This window comes from Balaenoptera borealis (assembly GCF_965194805.1).
Source record: "Balaenoptera borealis genome assembly, chromosome: 13".
In the NCBI taxonomy this organism is placed as follows: domain Eukaryota; kingdom Metazoa; phylum Chordata; class Mammalia; order Artiodactyla; family Balaenopteridae; genus Balaenoptera; species Balaenoptera borealis.
In genome coordinates, this window is record NC_138870.1 from 94,625,624 (window position 1) to 94,634,926 (window position 9,303).

Genomic DNA, 9,303 nt, shown 5'->3' on the forward strand with positions numbered 1-9,303 from the left:
GGGCAGCCGCCCCCGGCGGCAAGGCGAGGCTAGGCGGGGCGACGCTTCCCGGCAGGAAGGCGCTGAGGGGTGCGGCCTTGGAAGGTTGCCCCCGGCGGGCGGGCTGCAACGAGAAGCCGGCAGACGAACGCAGGTGACGACAGCTGCTTCAACGGGGAGCTCGGCCCGCGCTCACCTTATATGGGCAGGCGCGGCGCGGGCGGGGCGGGGCCTGCGCGGGCGGGGCGGGGCGTCCTACCCTGCGGGCCCCGCCCCTAAGCCAAAAGAACCTCTGCGGGAAACTTTTCTGCAAGGGTGGGCCCATGCAGTGATGCCCCCTGGTGCCCAGAGTCCCTTTCGGGACTCCCCCCGCGCCCGTCTCCAGGCTGAGACTCGCGCCCGCCCCGTCTCACACGGGCTGAACTTGACTGACTCCCTTTGTGATTGTGGGCGGGCTTCTTCACCTCAACGCGGTCGCAGGTCCTTACTGGGGAACCTGGGGGGCGACGGGGGTAGCTTTAGTGACCGCATCTTGGAGCGCTCACTCACCGGGTCTTAGAGTCAGAAGGTGCGCCTTCCCGGCCTGGTCTGTCCCAAGTGGATGCCTTTCCTAACTCGCACTAAGGAAGTCTCTGTAACCCCAGGCTCAGCCTAGGGCCTGGCTAAACATTAGCCATTGATCCATCGGAAGTGTTCGGTTGACTGAGCCCTTCTTGGTGGGACAAGCCTCCTAAACCTAAGAGGAAGTGTCCAGCATCAGTCAGCCCGCTGGTTACCCGACCTCCTGTCTTCTCCCTCCACATCCTCCTCACTTCCCAGATCATTTTACCACCCTAATCTGTCCAATTGCTCTTCTGGGACCTCCACTCCTTACAGCCCTTCACAGACTCCCAGGTGCCCACAGGCTGTGCTGAAAGGGGAGCAAAATATACCACCCCGGGGGCTTCCCTGGTTGCGCAGTGGTTGAGAATCTGCCTGCCAATGCAGGGGACATGGGTTCGAGCCCTGGTCTGGGAAGATCCCACATGCCGCGGAGCAACTGGGCCCGTGAGCCACAATTACTGAGCCTGCGCGTCTGGAGCCTGTGCTCCACAACAAGAGAGGCCGCGATAATGAGAGGCCCACGCACCGCGATGAAGAGTGGCCCCCACTTGCCGCAACTAGAGAAAGCCCTCGCACAGAAACGAAGCCCAACACAGCCATAAATAAATAAATAATTTTAAAATATATATATATATATATTCCACCCCAAAATACACCTCTTTGGTGTATGAAACATGAGAGAAGCTCTGAAAACTTAGTGTAAGTTACCTTTTTGGAAGAAACATTTACATTTATAAGGGAAATCTCTATTTGTAAGGGTGTCTCCCTCTCTGTACCAGGGAGAGTAGGATGACTCTTAATCTCTAGAAACTCTTATCCAAGGAGAAGGTAAGGACTTAAATCTGCATAACAACCTTACCCGCCTTTACTGTGCTTTTCATGGTCATCTCCCATAACTGATTCTCAGCCCCAACATTTTTTTTTTAATTTAATGAGTTTACATCAAAAAATTAGGTAGTCATTTTACATTTAAGGAATAAAAATCTTAAAAAAAAAAAAAACAATACAGAGAGTAAGGGGATTTTAACCAAGTTTACATTTCTTTTTGCTATGGTTTTTAACAATTCATCTCATCATACTGCAATGTGCAAATGCATTTGCAGCACCCATTACAATCATGAAACTAAATTTAAGGAAGTACATTGTTACTAATGGCCTTCAGAGGAAACTGATTTACCTTCTATTAAAAACTCTACAGTGGGCCTTCCCTGGTGGCGCAGTGGTTGAGAGTCTGCCTGCCAATGCAGGGGATACGGGTTCGAGCCCTGGTCTGGGAGGATCCCACATGCCGCGGAGCAACTAGGCCCGTGAGCCACAACTACTGAGCCTGCGCGTCTGGAGCCTGTGCTCCACAACAAGAGAGGCCGCGATAGTGAGAAGGCCCGCGCACCACGATGAAGAGTGGCCCCTGCTCGCCGCAACTAGAGAAAGCCCTCGCACAGAAACGAAGACCCAACACAGCCAAAAATAAATAAATAATTAAAAAAAAAAAAAAAAAACCTCTACAGTGTATAAGCATTATGTAATAATGCTACTTAACCACCATTTTTCACAAGAACCATCACCAAAGTTTTCTGGAAATGAGCCCACAAAAGAATTAAATATTTAAAAGGTGAAATGTTCCTTATTTTAACTTTAGCAAGATCTTTCTTTTTCATTGTTAAGAAGCACTTTAAGAGTTTTAAAGCAAAAGCTGTTAAGAGTAGAGTCCAGATAGCTAAAACTGTAATCCTGAGTTCAAGCTTACACATATGTCTTTTGTAAATAGTTCTCAATAAAATATTCTCTCTCCCCAGCCCCTTGCCCCTAATCTTGAATCTTTTCTTACAAAACTTTGGTCAAGAGTAGAAATATAACCAGGCAGATGTATATGCCATATGACAGCAAGAATGGTAAAGCCCAACAAATGAGTTTGAGTTTTAGAAATAGAAGGCAATTAAAATGTACTCAAAGTTACATTAAGAAAAGCTTTCACTGGGTAATATTGAAACAGTCACAAAGGTTAAGAAAATACTGATATCAAAGTGCAAATGATTACAATGTTAAAATAGACAAAAACTACTATACAAGAGCCTCTTTTAAAATGAAAAATAAAGAACACAACACACACACGAGTAAGGACTGTTTTCCTGTTCTACTCAAGAATTTTAGTCTTTATATTCATAGGATTGGTTATGTTGACATCTAGTAGAGTTTCTTATGACATCTGACGAAGTCTCATTCCGATTTCAGATGGTGGCTCTTCTCTAAGGAACCTCTTGGTTTCGGTCATATCTTGGTCACTGTACAATTTCAAAGTAGTGCAGTATCGCCATGATGTGTTGAGGCGTGAAGACATTATCCCGTGTATAGTGCCATCCCCACGTGGAGACTAGCATGGAATTGAATACAGTCCGCTCCCAGGGCTCCAGCATGTAGAGTGCCATGACCGGCAGCTACTGGTAGTAGAACCAGGACATCTGCTTCCAGGCCCGCACCAGCGCCATCCCTGCCACGCACCTCCCGTGTTGCAGCCAATCGTCAGTCTGTCCAGCCAGAAGAGTTACTCAGTTTCTTGGGAATTTCCCACGTATACAGAAGGTATACATATTCCTAAACTTTGTTTGTTTTTCTCCTGTTAATCTGTCTTATGTCAATGCATTTCGCTGGAGGCATCATGCTGTTCCATGCTTCCCTCCAAGAAAACCCTTCCTTTGCACACACTCAGACATATGCTTATCCTTCAAAAAGGTACCTCTTAATGTCCTCCCCCTGACTTCTCTACTGATTACTTAATCTTTCTGAGCTTCAACTTCTTCAGCTGCAAAATGAGGATAAATTAATGCTCACCTCACTATGTTATTGTGAGGGTCCAATGAGTTAATGTCCATACAACGCTCAAGACAGTGTGTTGAACAAATTCATCTGACTGTGTTCACCCACACTCGTACTCCGAGTTCCATGAGAGCTGGGGTCTTCTTTCTCCGCCGTGCATATTCTGCGCCTGGCACAGGTGCTGATTTTTTGTTCTCAGTGGTGAATGAGTGAATTTCAGGTGGTGGGGGGAGGGGTGGAGGCGGTCCCTCACGGGAATGGCCACCACTCACATTGAAAAAATAGACCACGCATCTCCTGGGATGTAGCATCTTCTGCCTTTCCCTCCACAGCCTCCCCAGGGAGCTTCAGGGCACCCCGGGAGGGGTGTAGGATAACTATCGATCCCCTTGTCCAGGTGAACCTCTGAGGCACGCAGAGGTGAAATTACACAGTGAGAGGCAGAGTCAAGACTCGTCCCCTTTTAGCATTCAAAGTCCTGTGTCCCGGGGACCCCCTTAAGTCTCAGGCAAACCAGGATGGTTGGTCATTCCAGATCAAGTTCCAAACCCTAGTCTGTGAGGAACCCCACCTCCGCCCTCCTCTGGGCCCGTGTCATTGTCCCCAAGTTTTTTAGTGAGTTTCCTGAAGAGGAGACAATGCCCTCCAGTCCAGAGGGTCTGGGCCGCTAAAAAAAATCAGTCTCCCTCTTACTCTTTCTTACTCACTCCAAAATTCAAACTCACAGCACAATCGGGATGGGGGGGGAAGAGAAGGGCGCAGACTTGGGGCTAGGGGTTCAGCTCACTTTGACAGCCTCGTGGCCACTCCTGTGACTGGAGAAGGAGGCTCCTCAGGGCCCTCAGGCTGGCGGGGGAGACGGACGTGCGGACACGTGGCATCAGTTTGGTGGTTGGCCAGCTGGAGAAGGGTCTCTGAAGGGCCACCTCCTGACCTGGCCCCTCCCCAGCTGGCCTTTGGCTCCCACCCCATCTTCCTCCCCTCCCCTCGCTGGGCCTGGTTTCCTCTATTAACCAGGGAAAGGGAGCTGGTCTCTGAGGGCCTTCCCGCCCTGAGGTTAGACTTGGGGCCAGCAGAGTGCTGGGAAATGCAGCCCCCAGAGAGGAGCCATCAGAGGTCAAGCCCTCTTGAGCAAGTGAGGGCACGGCCCGGGCCTCACGTGCGCAAAGAGCCTCATCTTCCCAGGCTGCCGCAGCCCGAGCAGACCCAGCTCCCGCCCCGCGGGCCTCATCCTCCTGGGCCACTGTCCAGGGCAGCTGCTTCTCTGCTGGTTCCCCAGAGGCCCCGGGGCCAGCGCCAGGACAGGGAGGGCCAGGGCTGGCCCAACACAGCCTGCCCTCCTTCCCCTTGCTGAGGAGGAGACGCCCACTCTTGTGGCCTGAGACCTGCAGCCCTGACGTTGGCCTGGCTATGGCTGGGTGGTCAGGGCCAAAGGTTGAGCGAACACCAGGCCCGCTGGGCAGCTGGTCCCCCACCTGTGGCCACCGTGAAGCCCCCTACCCCCCAGGCCACGTGGTACTCAGCAGGGCCAGCAAATGCGGACATGGAAGGCAAGGCCTTTTGGGGGGGACTTGGCAGGGAGAAGGCACCCCCAGGGGGACTATTTCCTGCCCCCCTCACCTCCTGTAGAAATACTCTCTCCCCATCAACCTCCCTGCGAACCTCAGTCAAGAACAACCTCAAAACTGGCAGTGGGAACCCAGAACCAGCTCTGGATTCTCTCCTCTTGCTGGTTGACCCCAGGCAAGGCTCCCATCCTCTCTGGCTCTCTCTCCCTCTCCTGGTCCAGCCTCAGTAGATTCCTTCCCTTATTTCAACATCACAGGGTCCCTGTGAGATGGGCACGATTAATACAGGAAATAACATGAGAGCAACAAATACGTCTGTTTCATGGGGAGGGAGTACTCGGTGGCCCAAGGACACAGGGGTGCCCAAAGTCACATGGGAAGCGGCAGAGGTGCTGAAGCCCAGCCAGGCCTCCTAGGTGAGGAGACAGGGTCCTTTGTAATAGAGTCTGGACGGTGGGATGAGGATGAGGACCGGACCAGCCACAGGGCCTGGCATGGATCAGCTCCCTAACAGGTGACACGCTTCATCCGTTGCTTCACTCATTCATCTTGGGCGAGTCCTCTTTTGTGCCTGGGCCCATGGGAAGTGTGTGGGCATGGAAGGCAGCTCAAAGAGGTGAACTAGGAGGGGCTTAGAGAGGGCTGTGATCTTTGCAGCTGCGTTTTCTCAAAGCCTAGTCCACAATCCTCTGCATCTAAATCACGAGGGCTTTAAAAATGCACATTCCTAGGTCCTACCCCAGACTCACGACCATCACCAGATCCTGATAGAAATGGTTGCTTTGGGGACTTCCCTGGCAGTCCAATGGTTCAGACTCCGCACTCCCATTGCAGGGGGCACGGGTTCAATCCCTGGCCAGCGACCTAAGATCCCGCATGCTGCACAGCGTGACCAAAAAAAAAGGAAAAAAAAGAAAGAGGTTGCTTTGGACTTGGGGCATCTCACAAATGTAAGAATTTGGGGCATGGAACTTTTTCTTTTTAATAAATGTATTTATTATTTTTGGTTGTGCTGGGTCTTCATTGCTGCACGCGGGCTTTCTCTAGTTGCGGCAAGCAGGGGCTACTCTGCTGCGGTTCGCGGGCTTCTCACTGCGGTGGCTTCTCTTGTTGTGGAGCACAGGCTCTAGGAGCACGGGCTTCAGCAGTTGTGGCTCGCGGGCTCAGTAGTTGTGGCTCGCGGGCTCTAGAGCGCAGGCTCAGTAGTTGTGGGCATGGGCTTAGTTGCTCCACGGCATGTGGGATCTTCCCAAACCAGGGATTGAACCTGTGTCCCCTGCAATGGCAGGCGGATTCCTAACCAATGCGCCACGAGGGAAGTTCCAGGGCTTGGAACTTTCTAAGGCAAAGGTGGCAGGGACTAAAAGGTGGCTGGAGGTGGGTTGGGTCTGATGACATTCTTGCTGCTCGGCCTCCCCTCCCCCAAAGTAAACCAGCAGGTGAGAGGTGCAGGTGGAGGGCTCCAGCTCAGGTTTCAGGCCTGGGGACACTCCTTCTGAGCTCTCAGCCACCATAAAATGCTCCCTTTGACCTGGGAGTCCCACATCTATAAAATTTAAAGGAAGAAATAAGCTCTGTGTCCAAACATGTTCATTCTGGCCTCATTTATAATGGATAAAAAAATTAACTGAAAACTACCTAAATATTGGACCATGGGGGAAAGGTTAAGGGTGTGACCCTAGTTGAGTGATGTCCCCTGGTTGGGGATACACTAAAGGGTGGTCATGGGAATGCAGAGAGCCGCAGCTGTGGGGTGGTGGGAAGGCTGTACGGGAGGAGAACGGGGACACCGGAGTCAGATTGTCTGCCCCTTCCCAGCTGTGTGACCAGAGGCTGTAACTAAAGCCCTCTGTGCTTCAGTTTCCTCATCCATAAACTAGAGCTCATAATAGGACCTACCTCCTAGGATTATATGAGCACTGAAGGAGTTAATACACGGAGTGTTTACAACAGTGTCTAGAACCCCTGTGTGTTAGTCACTACTGTTGAACTATGTAAAACAGGCTGTTATGGGCTGAATTGTGTCTCCCCAAATTCATCTGTTGAGGCCCTAACCCCCAGGACCTTAGGATATGACTTTCTCTAGCACAGAAAAAAAAAAAAAAAGAATGTGACTGTAGTTGGAGATGCAGTCTTTACAGAGGTAATTAAGTTAAAATGACCTGATCCAATATGACTGGTAGCCTTATAAGAAAAGAAAATTGGGATACACAAACAGACATGAGGGATGCACACACAGAAGAAAGACCTTGTGAGGACACAGTGAGAAGGCAGCCGTCTGCAAGCCAAGGAGAGAGGCCCCAGGAGAAACCACCCTGCTGACGCCGTGATCTTGGACTTCTCGCCTCCAGAACTGTGAGAAATAAGTTTATGTTGTTTAATCTACCCAGTCTGTGGTACTTTGTTAGGCAGCCCTAGCACACTAATGCACACGCCTAAAAATTTTAACATGATGCTTACCACGTAACAGCACTATGTTCTAACGTTACATTTATTATCTCATGTCAATCTCTCAACCATGAGGAGGTTATGTACTATCCTCCCATTTCAGAGATGAAGAAAACTGAGGCTTGGCTAGTGAGGGGGAGGGCTAGGACTGGAACCAGGTCTATGTGACTCCAAGACCCCATTCAAAGCCTGGCTCCATCCCCCTTGGTGGGGCCCCACTCAGCCCCTTGCACCCCCAGCTTTCCTCCTTGGACAGATAGACCATGTACTTTCCCACCTCTGTGCCTTTGTACATGCTGTTCCCTCTGCCTGGAATGCTCTTCCTACTGCTTGCCTCTCGGGCTAACTCCTATTCAATTCTCCTACACAAAACCATTTATTTATTTATTTATTTATTTATTTTTTTTAAATGTATTTCCCTATATATTTTCTCAAATATTATTTTCTAAAATTCTGCCAGACTTTAATTTATTTATTTATTTATTTATAATAAATTTATTTATTTATTTATTTATTTTTGGTTGTGTTGGGTCTTCGTTTCTGTGCGACGGCTTTCTCTAGTTGCGGCGAGTGAGGGCCACTCTTCATCGCGGTGCGCGGGCCTCTCACCATCGCGGCCTCTCCTGTTGCGGGGCACAGGCTCCAGACGCGCAGGCTCAGTAGTTGTGGCTCACGGGCCCAGTTGCTCCGCGGCATGTGGGATCTTCCCAGACCAGGGCTCGAACCCGTGTCCCCTGCACTGGCAGGCGGATTCTCAACCACTGCACCACCAGGGAAGCCCCCATTTATTTATTCATTTATTTAGGCTGCTCTGGGTCTTAGTTGCCGCACGTGGGATCTTCGTTGCGGCATGCGGGATTTTTAGTTGTGGCATGTGGGACCTTTAGTTGTGGCATGCAGACTCTTAGTTGTGGCACATGGACTCTTAGTTGTGGCATGCGTGCGGGATCTAGTCCCCTGACCAGGTATCGAACCCAGGTTCCCTGCATTTGGGAACGTGGAGTCTTACCCACTGGACCACCAGGGAAGTCCCAACAAAACCCTACTTGAACCTCATCTCCTCTCTGTGCTTTACCTGACAGCCCTGCAGATTTGCTCCTTTTCAGGACTTCCAATCATTCTGTGCTTTATCTTCATGAAGGTAAATGTTACTTGTTTCTACTGTGGCTTTTATACTTTACATTGTATCCATGTGCTTGCTGTAAGCTTCTTGAGGGCGGGGGCCGTGTCCTCCTCTGCTTTGACTTCTAACTCCTGGCACCAGGCAGCCCAGAGAGGCATCCACACACACCGGCGGGCTGAGGTTAAGGGGTGGGGCTGCCATGCCGGGACTGGAGAGAATAGTCCAGTCTTAGCAGTAGATCCTAAGCAAAGGAATATTCCTCCTGCCCGGGGAATGGGTGGGGGAGGCAGATGAAAGAGAGGCCCCAAGTCCCCACTCTTGGCATGAGAACAGGGATCCTATGACCCCCCTGGGGGCAGCACAGTGGCAAAGGGAGAGGCAGAGGGGTTGGGTCGGGCCACCCCACCCTCCTTTCCCAGGGTGTGTCCTGGGCACATCACACCGCCTCTCTGGGCCTCAGTTTCCTCATATGTGAAATGGAAACAAGAGTTGCTACCTCAGGTGGGTGCTGGGGGGCTTAGATGTGGGTGGCACACCTGGTAGGGTGGGACACAAAGGAACCGATGCCGGATTGCCTGCTTGCCGGACGCTGAGGCAGGCAGCGGACCACAGACGGACAGCTACTTGCCTGTTGTCACGCAGGATGCCAGCTAAAGGTGGGGAACCAGCTCAGTCAGTAATCAGCAGCTGTGTAACTGTGGCGCCCTTGCTCACAAAAGGTGCTCCCATCCGTGGCTGTGTGTGGACAGCTGGCTCAGAGGCTGAGCG

General features: G+C 51.2%; 1 pseudogene across 1 annotated transcript; it reads right to left on the reverse strand.

Moving 5' to 3' along the window:
* Nucleotides 1-2,861: 2,861 nt before the first annotated feature.
* Nucleotides 2,862-3,068, reverse strand: LOC309609090 (serine palmitoyltransferase small subunit A pseudogene; annotated as a pseudogene). The gene has a single exon. The product of its transcript is annotated as a serine palmitoyltransferase small subunit A pseudogene (transcript).
* Nucleotides 3,069-9,303: the final 6,235 nt, after the last annotated feature.